At 41.4% G+C, this 21,486-nt stretch overlaps 1 protein-coding gene across 2 annotated transcripts in view; it reads right to left on the bottom strand.

The window, feature by feature from the left end:
• The window catches only part of fhl3a (four and a half LIM domains 3a), a 28,575-nt gene extending 9,577 nt beyond the window's left edge, over positions 1–18,998 (bottom strand). Inside the window, exon 1 of one of the 2 annotated variants that reach the window (XM_069141908.1) lies at positions 18,826–18,998. The gene's annotated coding sequence lies outside the window, so the exon portion shown is untranslated. The remainder of the gene's footprint in view (positions 1–18,825) is intronic. The other variant, XM_069141918.1, reaches the window with a different exon arrangement.
• Between the last annotated feature and the right edge of the window lie 2,488 nt (positions 18,999–21,486).

The raw sequence follows: 21,486 nt of genomic DNA, 5'->3' as shown, positions 1-21,486 counted from the left end.
CCAAATACCAGAGCTGTGACTGAGTTCAGCCCCCTGGGAAACATGTGGGCTTTTCTAGGAAGTCAGCTCTGTATCCACACAGGACAATGGTCCAGATATATTGTTGAGTTCAATTATAGTATTGTTGCACAAAATAGGGATTTTTGTTTATAGGCAACAGTGAATTCTTTTGTCTATAACGGGGGAGTTCAATTCAGAAAGAAACAAAAAGTATATTTATTGCAGCGACAGTATATTTGTCAGTTTGAATGACTCTGCAGAAATGACCCAATCTTGTTTTGTAACCCATTGATAAAAAGGTTAAGAACAGCGTTGCAAAGTATTCCCAAAATGGATGGCAATATTTACACGACTTTTCAGTGGGCGTCCATGCTGTTTAGAGGATAGCTTTTAATGTTTCGGAGAACCCTTTGCCCTGAGCTTCTAGCACCATCATCAGGACAAAACGTCAAAATCGAATGTGCTGATGTAAAAAAAAACAAAAAAAAACCCCGAATTTTTACTTTGCGGAGGATGAATCCCTTTTTAATTCTATGATTGCACCAACCACAGACCAAAACTTTGAACAGTGATATCTCATAAGGAACATGAACCCAAAGACACGGGGCTTTTCCTTGAGGGGAAACAAGATTTTTAGCTACAGCACAGAGGTCTAATAAAAAACAACACCCTCAGTATATTATTCATTCCATAGAACTCTTGCGAGGTGTGATGGACCCTGCTTGTTCTTGGGGCTGCAAAAAGGCTTTTTGGCTCCTTTACGTACTATTGGCTATAAGATAGCAGAGGAATGCCGAGGCTACGTTCGACTAGTCATCACAACCGTGCCTGATTGGCATAAGGGGGTCAAGTTCAGGGCCAACTGTGAGACACCAAAGAGCAACAGGCCGATGCAAGCCAGCAAACTGTATGCTGTTGCTGGGCAACATAGTCATGGTTGGTTACTGAAGGGCCAGCGGATACCCTGCCGGGTCCGGTCCCACAGGCAGGCCCGTTAATCCCCCAGCCCAAACTTTGCTTACGCTCCAGTTCATTCCAAATGAACAATCCGCACAGCCTGCTGGGAACAAATCTGCCAGCTCGCTCCCCTCCTCTGCTGTCCGTTAGAAGAATATGCTAGTAAAATATCTGTTTTACTAAGACTAAGGTGTTACACCAACAGATAACTGATCAGCCTGACCACAGCAAGTAGATACGGCACGATACTACTACAAACTACTGTGTCACATGGACACACATTTCTGACTACCAAAAAAGATTATTCCTGTGACAATGAAATACTTCTGCTCTCAGTTATCGGACTTCATATCTAATTAAGTCAGTTATACACTGAATATTTACTAATTCAGTTCAGCAAAACATTTCTACTTCTCAATTTAACTTCTAATGGTGATTAACGCATACAATTTGTATTTGTTATTGTTATACTGAATTCAGCAAGAGCACAAGTCAGAGTAAATGATTTTGATCCAAAAAGAAAACTGAAAAAAAATACATATGATAAAGTGAAAACAATGATGGTTTTTCAATGCTTTTGGCATATTTTAAGTTTTGTAATGTAAAGTATAGTACTACAATAAAAAGAAGCCCAATTTAGTTCATAATGTAAAAAAAAAAATCTTCATGGAAAGTCACAGTTGTGATTTGTAAAAAGTAATTTTTTTTTTTGGTCAGCTGGTGACTGCATATTGATATCGGAAAACAACTGTTAATTCTATTTTACGAAATCAACAATAAAATAAAACACACATTTTGTGGCTATGATATTGCACAGTTAATGTGGGACTGTCATATCTCAAACATAAAAAACATAAAAGAGTCTTCGTCAATGATGCATTGGCAGCTGATTGTAAAAACGGATTTGTTTATTACCAAGCAGGAAATGATACATAAGTCGTGGTGATGCTGTGGTATGAGGTGCGCAATACAATATAGTTGAGAAGAAAGCACTTCAGTACAACTGCTGCATTTGTTAGGTCTGTGTTTATAAGTCCATCGTGTGCTTTTATATCCAAGTGGATACTTCAAGAAGTGTGGATTTTACAGTGCATAGTAAGGTCTGATTTACTTTACAAAGTAGCAGCTGCAAAAAGCCACTTGATCACCTTTAACTGTCTGGATCTTTTGGCAGCAAATGGACTCACACACCACAGGAAGGAGTGTGTTGCTGTGCAGCTCGCCTACAAGTACACGGCTGTTTCCTTTTATACGGGTCCCAGAGATCGTGATGAAGGTATGGCATACAAATCTAACACACACAAAAAGAGAACGAAAATAAGCAAAGAAGGTAACATTTAGAGGAAAATGCATGCTGGGGCGGGATCTTAAACCTGCGACAAGTCTTAAATCAAATTAGAGGAAAAGTGAAACAACTGCCTTTGGTTAAACACAGACCATCACAACGCATCCTCTCTGGTGCCTGGACATCTTCCAGACACAGTAAAGCTCATTGGCTGGCTTTGGGAAGGGGAAAAAGTACAGCATGGGACAAGTAAGTATATCATTTTACGTCCTGGCCGAGCATCTCAAAAATAAAATGCAACATCAGAAACATGCTTTAGAAAAGTTCATTTGTCCCTCAGGCCAGTGGCCACATGAAAGGAGCCTGATGGAGAAGTTGTCTGATCTTATTTATTCCAGTGCCTCGTGATTACAGAAGAATTTCCATTTGATGATTAATGCAGCCATGACTTGCACAACGCTGACTTTTTTAATAGTTCAGAAGTTTACGATAATGTCAGAGGGATTACATTTTTGTTTGTCTTTGATTGGCAACTGAGTTCCGGCCCTTTAAGATAAGTTTCCAGATCCACATATTATCTGAGACGAGTCACTGCAAACTAAATCACATCATCATGACTAATTGTTTTCATAAGCAAACATTGAAAGTGGTCAGAACCATTCAGGTCGCAATGAAACAACAGCTGAGTTGGATGCTGAAATATATTTGTTATAAATGTTTAGTGCACTGTTCTTGTTGACTTTCGCGGCATCAGATAAATTATGTCCAGCAATTGAAAGGACACAATGAGGCAACCAATCTTATCACAGAAAGAGGAGGAAATTGCTCATGAAGGAGAGATAATGCTGCCATCCCATTCATAGACAGATGTGCTTGCAAGCTTACAAGTGCTGCTGCTGGAATTAAACTTTTTTTTTATTGTTTTTATTCTGATGTTAAGCAAGAATTTTGCTTCCACTTGAAAGTAAAAAAAATATCTACCACAGTACACGGCCAGCTTAGTTAAACATCAGCCTGTTTATTGTAGATGTCATGCTGATTCTATGCCAAAAAAACCAAGACCGTAATCATCCTCATAACATTTAAGTCTTTGAGCAATCTGCGGTCACCAGTTTATATGATGGGGTCGGCCACTGTTGAGATGCTATTGGTAAATAACCAGTGGCTCTACAATGCATGTTGGCATTTATCCTCTGTCTTGCATAAGAAAAAAACCACCCACAGTCTCAGTACACTAGAGGAGCGTACGGTCAGAAAGACATGCTGACAAAAGTTTCATCTCCTGAGTTTCTTTGAACAACACTAATGTATAAGTTCTGGCCGGGCGGAGGGGAGCATGATGGGGTTGGTGCAGCAGCACCTGAGACTGCTCTTCTGTGGGAGAGCCTGGGTCAGACTTGACAATAGAGTACAGGCTGCAGGACCAGACACTGGAACGCTAACCTGTTATTGTCCCTGAGCGTTTAAACACCGCCTGGTGTGGAGTGGGAGGTGACAGAGGGCTCAAATCAAAGCCAAGATCATAAACATAAAGGAGGGAAATGACTACTTGCAGCAGAAAATGTCACCGTGGCCCTTTGTAATTTGTCCCTTCTTGGCAACTTTTAATGACCATGCAAGTGAGGGGATACGACTTGATGTCTTTTAATATTAGCCTTCATTCTGTGAGGTGCACACTGCAGCATTAGAGGAAAGCTACAAGTGAACATCAGTTGGCTTGAAAGAACTAAACTTCAAACCCTTGGGAGTCATTTATTAAAAGGATTTTGATGCAGTGATTTAATTGTGTACAAAAGATAAACAAGCACAGCACGGATTGCACCGATGGTCATTTAGCTCTACTTAAACCAAATATTTGTCATAATCTGACAGCCGCTCGGTAAATTGAGACACGTACGTGCGAGCGAGGAGGACTCTACGTGCACATGGATGACAAAACTTTCTGAAGAAGACTGCAGCAGATGAAATGCAATGGTCAGATGTCATCTCTCCCCTTCCAGAAGCCTGTCTCAATCCCAATGTTCCACAATACTCCACCAACCCCAAACAATAACATTGCAATTACTTTAAATCATACAGTACCGTCCCAACCACCGTGAGGGAAAGTTTGGAGCCGAAAGGAATCAAAATTTATTTTTATGTCACTGAGCGCGGATGGCAAAAAAGACTACATTTTTGGCCTACATTTGTCTTCCTTTGAAGGAAAAAAAAAAATGCTGCCATACGTTCGTGCTTCACATCTGGTTTGCATTGGGGAAACTATGCAGTTAACTCCTGTGTGCCAGTGGAGGTTTTGGAGAGTCACTGCCTCGAGAATGCAAGAAAGGTTGTCTTTTTTTTTTCTCCCTCTTTTCTCTGTGCTGGTATTTGCCGGTAAATGTTTAGATGGCAGTAGAAAAACTGGAGCGAGAGTGAGAAAGGAGTAAAGCAAATCTTGAAAGCTAGCAGGAAAAAAGTTAGTTGATACACTTTGGAGTTAGTGAAGAGTGTGGTGAGAGGAGAGGAAGGTGAGGAAGGCAGGAGCAATGGGGTTAAAAATAATGCGTGATAAACAGCCAATATTCAACAAACGAATTAAAAGCTGAAGGCTGCAGAAACAAAGTGTACCATCAGAGAGATAAGCATATTGTATGTAGTAAAAGGATAACCAAGGAAGATTGCTGAAAGATCAAAGGGTAACAGTTAACATTGTCTGGGGCTCTCAGTGCTTCGAGATGGCTGCTGGTTTTAGAATAAATAAGTTGAACAGGGTTGTTCTAAGGCCTCTGTGTAGCTGTATGTGAGGATTAAGTATACTATTTCTCTTTGAACAAACACACACATTAATCACAGGAACCCTGTTACTCCAACATTTCCCATGGCAGATATGTGCCCAAACATGGCTATCTTTTAGTCACTGTCCTTCTATCTTCCTCCATCCTCCCTGTCATTCTCAACCTTGTGATCCACAGCACAGGGGAATCTCTTTGAAATCTGACGCCTTCACAGTTTAGTCTCAGTTTTAACACCTGCTTTGTTTTCTGCAGATTGGGCACCTGCATATTGTTTAAATAAATGTTTTTCCTTTTTAAAGCGCCCTTCTTAATGCATATCTTCAGCATGTGTAACACAGCTCCATTCAGATCTGAGCAGAATGAGTGGTGAGGTCAGGGTACTTCCACTCGCAAGCTGGGTGATTCAGTTACTGGTTTGCAAACCCCAGGAGACGATGTTGTTTTCACAAGACCAACCTTCAGAGGGGGGACGGAGAGAGCCCTTCTGATGCAATATCTTCAGTGGCAAAACTAAAATATACTGTAATTTTGTCTGTATCTTTTGCTGTCCTTTGTTTAAATGGCCAGACAGACTCAGCAGATATTTCTCAAGTCACTCCAATGAAAAAATACTTCTGAACTTTTCCTTTAAATAAAATCAACTCCTTTAAACCGTCAGAGCCTTTTCTTTACACAGGTCTTAATATGGATTTTAAAGACACTCCTATGCATTGCTATGACGTTTGTACCATGAAATCTGATCACTGAAGACTTTGCTTTGGCTTTATTGTTGGTGCTTTTGATCGAAAACTTGTCATGTCTCTTATTCTCGCCTTTTTGCTATGGCTACTGTATGTCTTTATTGTTGAACTTTGATAGCAGTGTGTTGTTCAGCTTTTGGCCTTAATAGAAGCCCAAATACTGCCTTTGCTTTGGTGCTCTGTAAATAGAAAATGGGAAACATTCACTTTCATTTTACGGTTAGACACAGATGTATACACACACACACACACACACACACACACACACATTTATACTTTGTGAGCACACTTATTGATACAAGGTCCTCACCCTTAACCATCATAAATAAAAGCCTCACCCCAACCAAAACCTAATTCTAACCTAGTGTTAACCCTCAAACTGCCCTGGAGTGCCATATATACCCATTTAAGAAAAAAGAAAAAAAAGGAAAAAAAAGAGTGAGAAAGAGTCTTTCACTAGAGGAAGATAGCATAAAAAATAAAATGTTCTGCCTCTTTAGCTTAGCTGTTTACTTTTGTACTTTAAATGCACAGTCAATTCATCCTGGATAAACCCTTTTCCAAATTCCTACGACCAAATTAACTAATTATACAGCTGTACAGTTTTTTATAATTAAAAATATGCTGATAGAGTTTATCAATAGCAATAAGCATCATGACAATAGCGAAACACCATGATATGTCCTGACCGCAGCTGTTTACACACGATCTTTGTGGCTATTACTCACACACAGTAATCAAGCAGTAATGGTTACTGCGAACCAAACGACACAAAATGGCTCCTACAGGCTCCTGGTCGTTCCCAGGTGGTCCCCTGAGTCAGCACAACTGGCCAGTTCATCAAGGCACTGGGTTAAGGTTTCATGGGCCGCACACTCAGCAATCTTAGCATATGCCACACGCAACTGTGCAGTACACACCCACAACTGCAAGCAATTATTTATAACTCATTCAGACTCGCGGCTCGTGGCTGCAGCGATGGCACCTGACCCTGAGGTTAATGCCCGGACAACAAGGTTTTTTAAAAAATCTTTTTAACTTGCATCCCAACATCCCCGGACATGAATATTCAGCATGTTGTTATAAGCAGGTGGTTGTTTCCAATCAGTGTGCAGGGGGCTATCACGGGTATTATCCATTATAAGCGGTAAGAAACAATCTACATCCTTCACAACAGCTGCATAAATTATCTTCCTCGACCGCAGCAGACCAAAATACTCACCTCTCTCCCTCTTTGACTCTGTGACCCTGAGTAGACGGGTTCATATTTAAAAAAGCATTACGTTGGCCTAAAAAATTTAAGGTGGACCTGCCAAATGTGAATTGGCTGGGATGAAAATCTTGGAAGTAATTTCCAGTATATGTAGCCATTTTTTCCCCCTTCTCAGACACATCTCCATGACGACCTGTAAACAGTGCCCTCAATCCCCAGGACCATAAACGTCCTGGCAGTGACGTGTAGCTCTCGTTTCACTCGGCACAGCGCTGACTGAGGGCACAACCCAGCGTTTTATTGGGGATGCTGTGGCAATGTGAAAATTAATGTGTTATGCCATAAAAAAATATTGAAATCCATTAGGGAATTCAGATTTCATATGAATACATCCAAAACTTTGATCATTCATGGGGATTTTAGACTTCCTGACTAACAGCAGAGTCTGTAAGGCAGATGTAGAAAAGCAGGACAAACTAAAATAAATCTGACAGTTCAATAATACAGTGCAGTTAAATGCACACTGTAAAATCCGACAGCATAAAACCAACGGTCTAAAAATAGACGTGATAATGTGGGTTGACCTCTGAAAAATCCCTGTGCACCATTTTCCTGTCATAAAAACATAAATGTCTTCTTCCTTTACTCTGGAAGTTTGGCCTGAAAACCAAATGCAGGTTCATTTCCTACTGGGCAATGACCCCTTTTCACCAGCATGGGGCTGATAACAATGAGAAGTCCAAGACAGTGTGCACACACACTGTGCTTCTTCCTGTTACCCCAAACAGAGACATCTCTGGGACTTCTCAGAGACGGTCGCACACATTTGCAAACACGCGGTCACAATGAAGAACAGGCGTATTATGTCTACATACACCGACACAGTCTCTGCACTGGGACAAAGTCTCTGAGACACAGACACACCTGCAGCCACTCGCACAAGTAATCACACACCTACAGTGTTATGCATGCACACACACACACACACACACACACACACACACACACACACACACACACACACACACACACACACACACACACACATGAACACACAAAGCTGAGGGTAGATAGAGGAATCAAACAAAAAATAAACAGCCAAACTGGGGGACAATGAGAGACTTGTGCACGGAGAGCACACACAGCGAGCAGCTGCATACACACACCCGCAGTTTGTTTAAGTCTCTTTGTGGGGACTTCCTGTTGAGTGTAATTACCTCTCATATTCATGATCCCCGGCTTTTCTGCTGATAAGATCAAACAATCTGATGTATTTAGGAAATGAGTTTCAAACAAAGTAGGAAGATCTTGGTAATAGTAATCCAAACACATTGAGAAGATTATGAATTCAAACCACTCTGATGAACTGACTACTGCCAAATCACCCTCTGCAGTCCTCATCCCTTCACTCGCAAACCAAAAGATGGACGCCCTACTTATTCAAACAGTGATGTCATCACTGGTGAGACGACCGGAGAAAGAGAAATAAACTGCAAAGGACGATAAAAATCCGTTTCCAGTCAGACTCCACTGGAGATACAATAAATTTCCCTCGATAATTCTGCATACTGATGCAAAAAAGAACCGTGTAGGAACATATCTCTCGTGACCCAATTTTCCCGATCCAGACAGAGACAACCTCCTTTTCCTCTTTGTCGGCCTCCCTGTTTGCTTTGACCTTCAGTTGGGTTACGGAGGAGCGAGTCACATGTCCATCGGATGTCCTGGCAGCACATTTTTGCTTGTTGGAAACCAAACACGCACTGATGAACTGCTATAAAATCAGGAAGTGTATTATGTGAACGGTACACTGGTGGAGGTTTGTGACCTAAAAGGTCATTTATCCCCCTTGCCATATTGCCAGGAGAATGTCTGGGCTCTGAAATGCAGCAGGCAGACCGAGTGGCTGCAATGAGCTCACTTCAAAGGTGTCCATAAATCATGCTGCCATGCAGCCAGGACTGCCTCCACCCTCGGCTCCTCACGTCCCCCAGTCCCTCACCTTCCTACCCTCTTCTCCTTTTTCTCTCCCGCCATTCAGCATAGGTTCAGACCTTGTGCCTTTGTGCTTTACTAGTTCTTACTTGTCATTTGTGTTTTGAGCTTTTGCATACAATCACAAGCATAGTTTAGGTGGGAGAATTGAATTGCGTAGCGACCAAGCAGTGAGCATGTCATGTTAAATCAATCTTAGCAGAAAAACCAGGCAGCGGTGGAGCGACAGTGGTAGATGTAAACATGTACTCACCTGAAACTGATTAGAACGTGTATCAAAAAGCAGTACTCACTTTGATGGACAATGGATTTCATTGGATTTATCTGAGGTTCATTTAAGTGGAGAAAAGCTACAAGTTCAGAAATCCTATAGCTAGTTTCTTGACTTTGCCAGAAGAGCGCTGCAATCCGTCAGGTCCTTATCTCGCTGTGTCACACACTGGGATCTCTTTATCATGCAGCCATGCAAAACACTATTCATCTTCCCCACCTAATTCATTATCAGTGATAAAATGCAAAGTGCCAGCTGCAGTTGTTAAATGGAGAAACAGCGTGAAAACAGGTGCTTTGGTAAACACTGATAGCGTGGCTGAATTATGTTGCTTCCCGAGCAGACCTGTCTATCTCTTTCTATCTATTAACCACAACTCTCACCCGACCTCGTTCTGCTTTTATCCTGCTCCTCTTTCCTATATGGAGAATTCTTGCCTTAGAGGGATTTGGGACCAGCGCTGAACACAGCACAGACACAAACAAAGTGAGAAGCTATAGCCGAAGCCACGAGGTTCTCGTCAGGGCTGTACGACCTCTTCATCAATCAAGTGAAGTGTAAATGTGTGTCACGCATGGTGTTAATTAACAGGATTTATGGCTCCGCCCTGATGATTGGACCAGCAGGATGCAGTCGTACAAGTAGATGAAGGGTAAAGGCTACATGGCACACAGTTTAAGACCCGGTGTGACCAACGATCATCATCGTGCATGACTCCTCATGTACCTCCATTCTTTATCAGCAATCATTAAACCTTAAACAGTTTCCACTCACCAGTGTTGCGAAAGCTTGCGATGGGATGAGGGATGTTTTTTTTTTTTAAGGGGGGTTGAATGCTTCCACTGTTAAGTCATGGTGCTTGTGTCATTGGCCCTCTGCTGTGCTTTGCTCACCGTCTGGCCCGCATTTTACCCATTGATCTAATTTCCATTGCCAACATTGGATGTGGTTCTGTTTGAAGCGGAATGTTTAGGCCCATTAAAGCACTGACAGAATTACAAACGTATGGTGGACTTTAGGAGGACTAAAGAAGAAAACAACTGAGTGATGTTTGCCAGACTCTTGAGGGGATTGGTGTAAACAGGACGTACAGTTCTGAGCGGCGATCAGAGGGTTGGGAAAATGTATGACCCGCTGGTGTTTACAAGCATCTTGCATCCTAGTTTTGCTCATGTTTGGCATTAAAATGTATGACATTTTTAATTCTCTCATTATCCCTAATATGTTGTACAATGAAAAGATATTCTGACCTATCGAGAATCATTTTTTGATGACATACCAGCAGCATGCCACGTCTTTGTACTGCTTGTGCTGCTCACTGGGTCAGCATTTAACAGTGTATGTCCATTTATATAGCATCTGCATGTAGATTGTTGGCAAAGATGTGCTACATTTGCACTTTGGTGCTGCTAATACGACCGAGCGCCATCTGTGTAGGTGGTTTGGCTAACTGCCTGAGACATACACAGTAGATCAACCTGCCAGTTGTAATGGGGTTCTCTATCTGTCACATAATTTCTCCATCATCACAGAGACAGTTTTATTTCTAGGTATAACGGCAGAGAACTACGCGATAACTCAGATAACCCTACACACAGCACACTATGGTTATCTGCAAGAAGTGAAACCCACACCTGACTGAGGACTCTTAACAGCCGAATGTCTATTGTTTCTTTAGTGATGTTCCAGAAGATAATAGGTTTAGATTGGCAGGAGGAAAGGCATTTCTACAGACACAGAAATATATTTCTTTAAGGCTGACGACAATGAGGTCCAGACATCTGTAATTTTCCCCAGTCAGATTAAATTAAACTGCTACAAAAGCACACCAAGTCACTATTCTTCTGCTTCACTTTGCCATCTGTGTATGTCTTGCTGTACCACGAGCTCTGCAACAGCAGCTCTTGTGTGTGTCCATCTATGTTTTTTCATCTGGGGCAGAGAGACAGAATCACAATATGGCCACAGCCTGAGGTTCTTTTCATATTTAATAAAGGGTATTGTGTTAAGTATTGTGCATTGTCATTATGCATATGTGTATTGGTAACTTTTTTGAGCTGTGGTGGCAGTTGAAGATGAAAATGGTCACACTATGAGACTGCATTTTCTTTATGAAGTATTTAATAAAAAAAATATATATATCTGAAAATGTATGCAAAATATGACAAAATTCTTTAATGTTTTTGGAATTTATTATAATTTAGGAATTCATAATTTCCCTAGAATAGAGGTTTCTACGTGTAACTTTGGGGACACATATGGGTTTCCCTCATGTGTCCTAAATGTATAGCTCTACTCGAAATACATGGGGAAAAGAAAGAAGTAACACATGAAGTATGCTCAGTCCTGCATGTGCAGACTTTTTAAGCTTTGTAAAAGACCAAAAGATAAATTGCTCTGGCAACAGTCCTGATTGTATTTCTGTATCTTGAGGGCATTTGAACTCCACGTGACTATATTAAATACCAGTGAGAGTAAAACAACACTAACAGAATCCCCTAATGCTTGATCTCTGTGAATGATTTAGTAACTGTGTTAAATGTTAATTATCTCCCTCTAAACAGAGTTATGTCCAATGACTACACACACATCCCGAGCTCAATACGATCTGCTGGTTGTGGACACACTGTCAAACAAAGCTGTACTTCATTGGAATGATCTCACTAAACCACTTTCAGGGACTTTAATTACGAAAGGTGAATGAAAAATGACGCCAGAAGCATCAGGGGAGTCACAACACGTTCCTTCTTTTGTGTACATTTGCTATAATAAGGGTAAATAGTTGTTGAAATGTCTGCGCATTAACAGAAACTTTTCTAAGATGGACTGGTGGTACACAGAGTAAACTATACACAGTCGGGAGTTGGATTTGTCTTCGATTACACCTTTCTGTGACAGCCTGCTGACAGATGCGCCTGCAGGCAATAATAGTGAGCTTGGTCCGCTCCTCTGCATCTCATCCTCTCATCTGAAGAAGCCACAAAATCCCTCCTTAGCTTTCTGTTACTCGCGCTCGTCGTACATCACCATCATCTTCTCATCGAGGAGCTGACGTCCTTTTATAGCTACACCGAGGACACTTTCTGCCATTTAAGGCTCCTCCAAGGCGCAGCATGAAGGCCGGTCAGCTTCCCATGAAGGTGAGAGAAGACAGAGAGGCAAAGGAGGCCAAGAAACATCCTGCTCACTTCCGACTCCTATCCAATGCAACTTTGACAGCTTTATAAATTAGTGCCAAAGCAGTGCCAAGTGCATTCTATGTATTTTGAAAAGGGCACCACTGGCACATAGAGTTCAATCTCGTGAGTTACATAAATCCACACCTCGGTGTATGAAGCAAGCCTGGCTTGTCTCAGCCTGTCTCCTCTGTACAAACTATTGTCTCTTTCACAGAACCGTAGAGACGAAGGTGAGAGAGTGAGACAAAGCGTTCATGTGTGTATTCCTGTAAATACGTGCGAGCAAAAGGCGCACAAGAACGATGATGGAGAGAGATGGTGCAAGACGTACTGGGTAAGGAGTCACATTCTTGATCACTTGCTAGTTCGATCATGCAGAGCAGGCATTTTTACTGTGTTTACTTTCAGAGAGGGGATTGCTCTCTCTCTCTCTCTCTCTCTCTCTTTCTCTCTCTCTCTCTCTCTCCCTCTCTCTCTCACAGCTGCACTCCAAATAAACAGTGTTGTATTTATCAGAGACAAGATAACACACTTCTCCTATGAACAAGTTACAGCTTTTCATGCAGTCCAACAAGTCGGGTCCTTGCGGTTCATTTCTGGGAGACAGTTGTGCAACACAAGAGAACGTGTGCACGTTCAAATAAAAATGTGCACATGCTAAATACCAACACCTCGACAAACACCCAAAACTCTCATGACTGCATTTCGTCTGTTGTGATGTCACAGTCGGGGCTCATTCTTTGCAGATGTGGAAGACAACCCTGTAAAGCATTTGGGAAGCAATCAACACCGAGGCAGTTGGCAGTGCAGCAAACTGAGTTACGAGCCATATAAAGACACAACTGCGCTGAGCAGCAGGGGGTTAAAGGTGGCGATACAGTAGTGGCATGGTGGAACAAACAGTGCACAAACACAGACCCGAAGGTTTAATTACCTCTGCGAGACATCTGCTATGAGAACAGAGTACTGTAGCATGTTGTTGTGGTGAAATACTTCGTTAACAACCCGCTCTCTGGGTTGCAGTGTTTGGAAAGGTGGCATTTTGAGCCTCGGGCAATGTTGCCTTGCTTGATGCCTGCTCTGTAGCACTGCTCGGTGAGGACTGCTTGCCAAAGGCTCTCAAATTATTGTCTAATTAAGGCAGTGTGGAAGAACATCCAAAGGGAAGGATGACGACATCGTTGCTTCCACAGAAACAAAACCACTTTGTCAGTTCAATGAAGGCTGATGGCAGCTATTAGATTATTGCAGACGTACTCACAGCAGCTACGTTTTATTACAAGCCAGAGACACCACAGTGGGTAGGGGTGTCAGTCAGCCTCAAACATTTGGGTATTCAATTCTTCACAAAGTCTACAATAAGTAGAGCATACAGCAATTTAAGAGTGATCTACTTGTGACAGAAGCCATGATAATTGCAGGTCAGTGGACCAGAGAGTCCCTCAATAGCGATATTATCCAGAGGGAGATCTCTTATCCCAGATATCATATGTGGTGTTACAGTATGAAGTGTAAGCCTTGGCTCTTGACGTTGTCGTCTCTCTGAGCAGAGACGTATCAGGGTGGAATAACATCTTATTACCTCCTGTTCTGGAGAAATTCTCCTCACTCCACATTCTTCTCCTCAAGTGTCTCCATTAACCATAGGTTATCCTATGATTTAGCCACAGCCCAACATACCCATTAGTCATATGAATTTATAATACACACTGCATTCGCAGTTGTATAAAAACCACTGTAATTTGTCCACAGGCTTTAAATTCTCCGTCCGCCCTTCTCCCGACTGCTTGATGTGACTTGCAACTGTTATTCCCTTGGGAGAAATGTTCCGTTTTCCCAGGATAACATCTTTCATGGGTGCTGATGTGTTGAGCAAACTGTGACATTATGCAATTCTAGAAAGATTTACACACGTTTTGGCAAAGATTCAGTCCACCCACAGCATAGGAGTTCCAGCGAAATACATGCAGCTATATCTAGGAGAAATGAGTAACCATTGCATGTTTACAAAGCATTCCTTTCATCAAATCCTTGTGAATTTATACCTGGCACACTGGTATCTCTTGGATGACCCATAACCTCCTCCCTTTCGGCAAGGGTGCAGGGAGAGAGTCACAACTGACTCACATGCTTCTTCAGCACAAGACTGAACGTGATGATGCAGCAGTGAATCGACAGGTTTCCTGCACCCAAACAACATCTGTTTCATGTGAGACTGCGAGGAGGAAATCCTGATAAGGTAGCAACAGGTTCCATTAATTCAATGTGTAATAAATATAACAGACAGATGGGGGGAAGAAAGGAGTAGACCAGGTGAAAGATGGAGTGAGCCAAAACATAGACCCATTCTTACTTAGCATATTATTAATTTGTATTAGAGTAGTAAGCGGGTAGTTACGAGGCATCTGCAATTCTCTGCTTACAATTTGGTATTTCCTCTGAAAACAGCATTTCTTTTGAGAGTAGCAGGTAAGTGCTGGTTACAGACCTGTAATTGTATCCCGAGAGGAACTTAATTACCCCATTAGCAGACTCAGTTACTTTTCGCACTCCTTCGCTGCCTATATAAAGTTTATGTTCTCTTTACATTAAAACTCACATGGATAGAATATTGTGGCAGAGAGCTCAGAGAATGAAAAGGGAGTGAGGCAAGATGACAGGATCTTGAGGGGAGCACATTACCTCCCACAGGGGCCGTGGCTCATGGGATCGAGTTTCAGACGTTTACCAACAAAGCATCCATGGAGGAAGTCCTGCGACCCTCACAATAACACCACAGCACCTGGCCAACCCCACACAGGAAGCCTGAGGTCACTTCCCCCCTTTCAGGGAATGCAGACACACTCCTGCTGCCAGCCACGTGCCCCCACATCCTACTGAGGAGGGAACTGACTACCAAGGAGAAAGACACATGTTCAAACTCAAACAGAAATATAAACATTTATATGTAGATATCTAAATCATATATTCAAAACATTTGTAGTCAAAAGCATATGAGTGTTTCCTCACTGATACAGTTCGCAGAGATACATGAGAGTTGGGTGCCAGACAGGTTCTGTTAACACGAAAGCAGAAAGGGTTTCAATTTGCCATATTTGGTCTCACATGTAACACAGATGTGATATTCTTTTTAATAGGTTGAAACAGTTAAAAGCTGGATCGGGTTGCGTTTTTTGAATTGTGGTTGGAAGGACATGAATGAGAGTCTGAAAACAAGGTATGCACCCTGATAGCTGTACTGGGGTGTTTCAACTGTCACAACAACAACAAAAACTGAACCCAAAGAGCACAAAAAGGACACACAACTCAAAAAATACACGGATACTTTCAACAATTTGTCAACATATGTCTCACAATCTGTGAAAAAACATGTAAAAGTCAAACTTATCAAATCTGACCAGTGTGAAATGCTGCTGATTGAATCTAGCCTCAGAGATGCTGTGGCATAAAGTAATCAGAAAAATCCAAGCCGTAATGATCTGAAACTCCAAAGAGGGACAGACAGCTGCCTAACATCAAAACAGAAGTACTAAATTCTGCTCCCAAACCACCTGCAAACACTTGACTGCCGATTTCTCCATCATTATCGTTGGCCCGGTTTCAAACGGTGCCAACACAAAACCAGCCACAACCAGCCCGAGTCATTTAGCTGCAGTCCCACTGCAGTTTAGAGCTGGCCAGGGTCCAACCACCACACGGGGCTAACCTTCGGAAAACACGGAGACCTCTGAAGAATGTGACCATGGTCAATGAAACAGAGAGAGGGAGAGAGGAAGAGGAAAAAAGCAAACAAACACATTAGACAGCCTGTGGGCTCTGTCAAGGCAAACTTCCCAGATGCTAAATGGGACAGAATGACTGGCTTTTGGCTGCCTGGGCATTATTGCTGCTTTTTACTGTGACAAAGAGATTGTGTAAAAATAGCCAGAGAGTGGTGAGAGCACAGCATGATTCCTCACAGAACAAAACCCTTCACAGTGTAAATTCTGTAGTAACAGACAGAAGAGAGGTGCTGGGGTGAACTGTGCTGTCATCATTTGACGACTTGTTCTCTTCAAGTTTAACTATACATTATTCAAGATTTCAGCAATTGCTAAGTCATAGAGTGAGTTTGAGAAACCGCTGAGTGTGCTAACTTTAATCATTACATTTTCAAGACAATCATTCTAAAGCAAACAAAATGAAATATTTAATTTTACTTTTGGATAAAGTGACTACATTTCCCATAAAAGGTGTTGCTCATACTGATGCCCGCAGAGAGATATCACCCATCCACAGACGTCCCTTCAGCTTCGGAGTGTTTCAGCACATTTTATCTCATTGTTTTGGTCCAGCACATAGTGTCAATATGTTGGTTGAGTCTCTCTGCACTCAACATCGCATACTCAAACTTAATTTTATCGTAATGTGCCAGCTCTGGAAAATATTGTGGCTGCACCAATATATCATTCTGATACACAGGGGGGGGGAAAGGGGTTTTGGGCTTGTTTGTATTTCTTCAAACCAATTCCAATCGTCTTGGGAGGCCATGATGCAAGTGCCCTTGCAAAATAGTGTTGCGGGGAACTTGTTTTGGAGGAACATTTGCACGTGTGGAGGCGAGCCCTGGCATTAAAACGGCTAAGTCCAAAAACCAAGGCCAAGAAGAACCAAGCAGGGCTGCCGTATTGAATGATCCAAATCTTCATCAAAACTTGTCATTCTCTGCGTCTAAATTGCTAGCTTTGAGGTTGTTGCGGATGTTTCCTGTAGTGAAGGGGATTTTTAAAACTAGGAGACGCAGATAGTGGAAGGGGAGGGGAATATTGAATGAAATAGTCGGCCAATGAAAGGTTTATACTCCCATTGTACATCCAGTGAGCCAGACTGCGCTCTCATCAACTCCGTTTCCAGCCGCAGCAGGGAGCTGTTTTCAGCAAAATACCTCATAATCAGACTGCACAAAAAGCTAAAAGTTTTCATCTTTAGTCTATTTGTGCATCTAAATACTGAGTCAGGTGTCACGTCCCTGAAAGTCCTCGACTACAGCCAAGACAAAACATGGCAGTACTGAAATGCAGGAATGGGTTTTAAAAAATAGTATCTCCAACTTCTTAAAATTTTCCCCTTTAACAAGCCCGAACACTTTCCAATAATGCCCGCTGCACCCACATGACGCAACAGGTGAAACACCAAACAGCCGTCACCGGGATGACATTACTACTATGCGGTGTGAAGTGATGATGTATGCCCAAAACAAACCCAGACACACCCTTCTCAGACGCACGCTGCCAAGTCCCACTACTTCCTTTTGCAGAAAAGACAAGTTTAGCCCAAAGGACTTTACTCTCTGAGGCCTTCACACATTGCTCAGTTGGGAGCTTCTGCGACACAACAGTTGTTCCTTAATCCTTCCTCCACACAGTTCAGTGGGTCACACAAGCTAATACAGTCTGTTCCTTCCCTCAGGGGATGTTTATTTGTTTAGTTTTTTTGCTTTGTGCATTATATTACAGAAAGACTGTGATTGCCGTGACAGAGAGAAAAGAAAAAGTCAAAAACAAAGACAGCAGAAAAACGCAGACAGAAAATGTTCAGACCCCTTCCTTTGTGTCAGGGTTTTACTTTGCAGATTCATCCCCAAGTAGAGTGTTTGACTAAGGCGTTAAGTTTTACTACAGGATGATTACATGATCATAATGCCTGCTTTAATCTTTACACTCATAATGATTACTAGACAGCTAAAGCATTAAAAGCAAATATAGTAAACTAAAAACACGCCTCTTCTGACTATACCTTGAATAGGTAGCACTTTAGTAGCGCTTAAAATGGCACTTACTTATAGCACTTTGTAGTTTGGCTTTTTTGAAGAAAATTGTACTTTCTTGATTCTTGTTGTTCTGGGTTTGTACCCTCATGGTTGAATGCACTTATTGTAAATCGCTTTGGATAAAAGCGTCAGCTAAATGAAATGTAATGTAAAAATGTAAAAATATGATAAGGTGTTAACTCATTACAGATCATGATTAATGTGCAACTAAACGTAGCACTACCAGTTCAACCACTAATAGTGATCATTAAAGTAATAATAAAACCTCAAGGAAATTATTGTTTTTTGTCAACTTTTGCCTAAAGACACACCATGCTTTATTCATTGTAGATGCATAGTTGAAGTTATTTAAAGTTGACAGCTTTCATAAATGTGATTTCTTTGATTATGTGATCAGCTGAATACCTGAGCCATTATGATGCATTTAAATAACAAGGTACTTTCCCATTAAATAAAACACTTTTCCAAGTCATTTCTTAACTCAAAACTGCATTAATTGTTTTCTATTAGGTTAACACTGCAAACGTTAAAAAAAAAAAAAAAAAAAAAAAAAAAAAAAAAAAAAGTCGAGGTAAGTATGTAAAATTAAAGTTGAGTCCTACCAGGAGCAATGTCTGAAGTCTGGAGGCACCTTTGCAACTTGTTAGTGGGAACCCACCTCCCTCTCTCTGCCGGCAGACCAGGACCGGGATCAGATCACAGATCGCTCCTACGTCGGATCAGCACCGTCGCCCGCCAGCTGCTAAACTTTTGGGGGGTTTCTTCTGACTGTAGTCAAACCTCCGCGGCGAAGAGGGATGCAGCTTGCCGGCTACTTTTGTCCTACTACTGAGGAAGTTGCTGGTGAGTCACAAGATCCCGCCCCCCCAAAAAAACATTCCTCCCTCCCTCTCTCCCTCCAGCGACTTCAAACGAGACCAGAGAGAAGTCCGGGCAGTGCAGGCTAGATTCCAGCAGGGCCCTTTGTCTCTGGTGCCGTTTACTTTCAGTCAGTTTTAATGGTTTATATGTGCCTGATAGACCAAGGCTGCCTTTCATAAGTGTTGGCCACTGGGTGAGCTTCTGTTTAATGAATTTTGTCAATCAGTAAGCCAATTAATCAATAAATCAAACACCTACAAGATAAAACCCAAAAGTTTGACAGATAAATTGAAAATATCTGCAATTGTTTTGTGGAAAAATTAGTACACAATGAATTTAAATAGTGGTTCAAATTGATCATGGATCACAATGACTTTAATTCCAATGAAGAGTTTAAGTATATGTACTTTAGTCTAAATTCTGTTTCTGAGAAGTTCATTATTTTAGGTGACACATTTAGTACATATAAGTATTTTGTAATAAATTGGTGAACGGGAACTGCAGCAAACATCCCTGCCATAAAATCAGACATGTCAACTTTACTAAAATATTACTTGCTCTTTTAAGTGACCTTTGTTTGTATGTCCAAACAGGATAAAGACCGACCCAACTGTCAAATCACACTTCCCTATTTTACAGCGCTGATCCTTTCTCCAGTCCTGCTGTTTCATTTTTGTCATGACTCAACAAGTAGGAGTGACGTTTTCCCAGGATGCAGCTGTCTACCGTTTTGTCATACTTGGATGGATCCTTACATCTGATCATTTGAGTCACTGCTGTTAATCAGTAAGTGCCCAGGGTATTAAAACATAATGGTGTTGACAGATGCACCACCCTCTATGATAGATAGCATTGTTCCTCTGCTTCTCATGACATTAAGGAGTGATATCCAGCGTAACAGTCACCAGGCACTGTCTGAGCCTGGTGTTTTCAGCCTTATCTTCTTCAATAACAAATGTTATGAGCTTTTATAAAGGCTGTACTCTTTCATGGGAAAATGTGTTGGGGTTTTCTATACAAGGAAATCACAAGAACTCAGTGTTTCACTAATAATTGAGTTCATGGATAAAAATAAAACCGTCTTCAAGACCAATTTGTCTATCATATATATACATAAGGTGGGTTTAAGCTTGAAACAAACTATACCAGGTTCCCAGTTACTGTGCAGAATGCAGTTAGAAAACATTCATAATAAACTTAATACATAAATCTAAAATATTTATTGCATGAACAGAACATTCTTTAAAAAAATCAACACAATGAAACAAATTAAAAAAAATCAACATGTATTTCAGTTGATGGTGCCAGTCCAATCTTTACACAGTTCAATGTTCTCTCTTTATTTTTTGTGAAATACCAACGGTTTATATGCATTTTAAAGGTTAGTGCACTATTTTATGTTTCTATTTTAGGATGGCCCCAATCAATGTCCATGTGAAAAGCATGATATCGCGCAGGGAAAAACGAGATGTAATAACTGCAGAGTACATTGTTTAAGACGGCTTCTCCTGGAAGGCATTCATAATGTTACACTCATTTGCGCAAATTTGAAATAGCTGCACAAACAATATAATCAGAGCTGGAAAGAGAATTTTAAACCATGGCGTTTCTCTCACTCTATGGAAATAGATAAGTTGTGGCGTGAAGAGGGCATGTGAATGTCAGATTGACGGTTTTGGAAAAGTGCAAATTTGTGGGATGAGGGGGTTTCAGATATTGTTCAACCATCTGATTAGCACTTTGGCTGGAGCATCCTGAATGACTGAATGACTTCTTCACAAGAAAAAAGTGTCCATTCACAGCTGTCTGTTAGAGGAAGGTAAAGTGGGATCCAATTGGCTATTAAAAGCAATGGTTCAACAATTTGGGAAACACACTTATTTGCTTGCTTGAGTGACATGAGAAAATCCCCACTCTCCTCTCTATCTGACAAATAGAAATAATTACCCCTTTTTGACCAAAAATAACTTGTGACCAACTTATATGACCAAGTGGCAACCGGCAGTGACGTCACCCATTGGTTTGTGAATGGCCGTTGCCTCAAGTTCGTAATTCGTTCGGTGCCATCTTGCTAGTTCTGAGCGGCTTGGAGATGGAAGTGTCCATATTTGGGCGAGTTGGGAGGGAGCGAGTAAGGGATCTGACTCGATCTGGTTGGAAACCCGGTGACACTACATCCCGTCATAATTGCATTATTTCCCCAACCTCTTACTAAACTAACAGTTTATTGTAATACATCACTATTGTTGGATTCAATTTTTTATTTTTGTGCTTTAAGTTTTACATTGTTCAGCATCTGAGTGTAAATCATGTAAATTAAACTGGGCGTGCTAAAATTAAAACCATTAAACATTATGATGTAAATCTGCTACTTTGATTTGATTAAAATGGTATATGTTTTT

The sequence above is a fragment of the Embiotoca jacksoni genome, unplaced genomic scaffold (genome assembly GCF_022577435.1).
Source record: "Embiotoca jacksoni isolate LCO1_2020_lvr unplaced genomic scaffold, fEmbJac1.0.p SCAF_11, whole genome shotgun sequence".
Classification (NCBI taxonomy): Eukaryota; Metazoa; Chordata; class Actinopteri; family Embiotocidae; genus Embiotoca; species Embiotoca jacksoni.
Note: the sequence above shows the minus strand (reverse complement) of the source record. Positions and strands in the feature narration are given on the sequence as shown.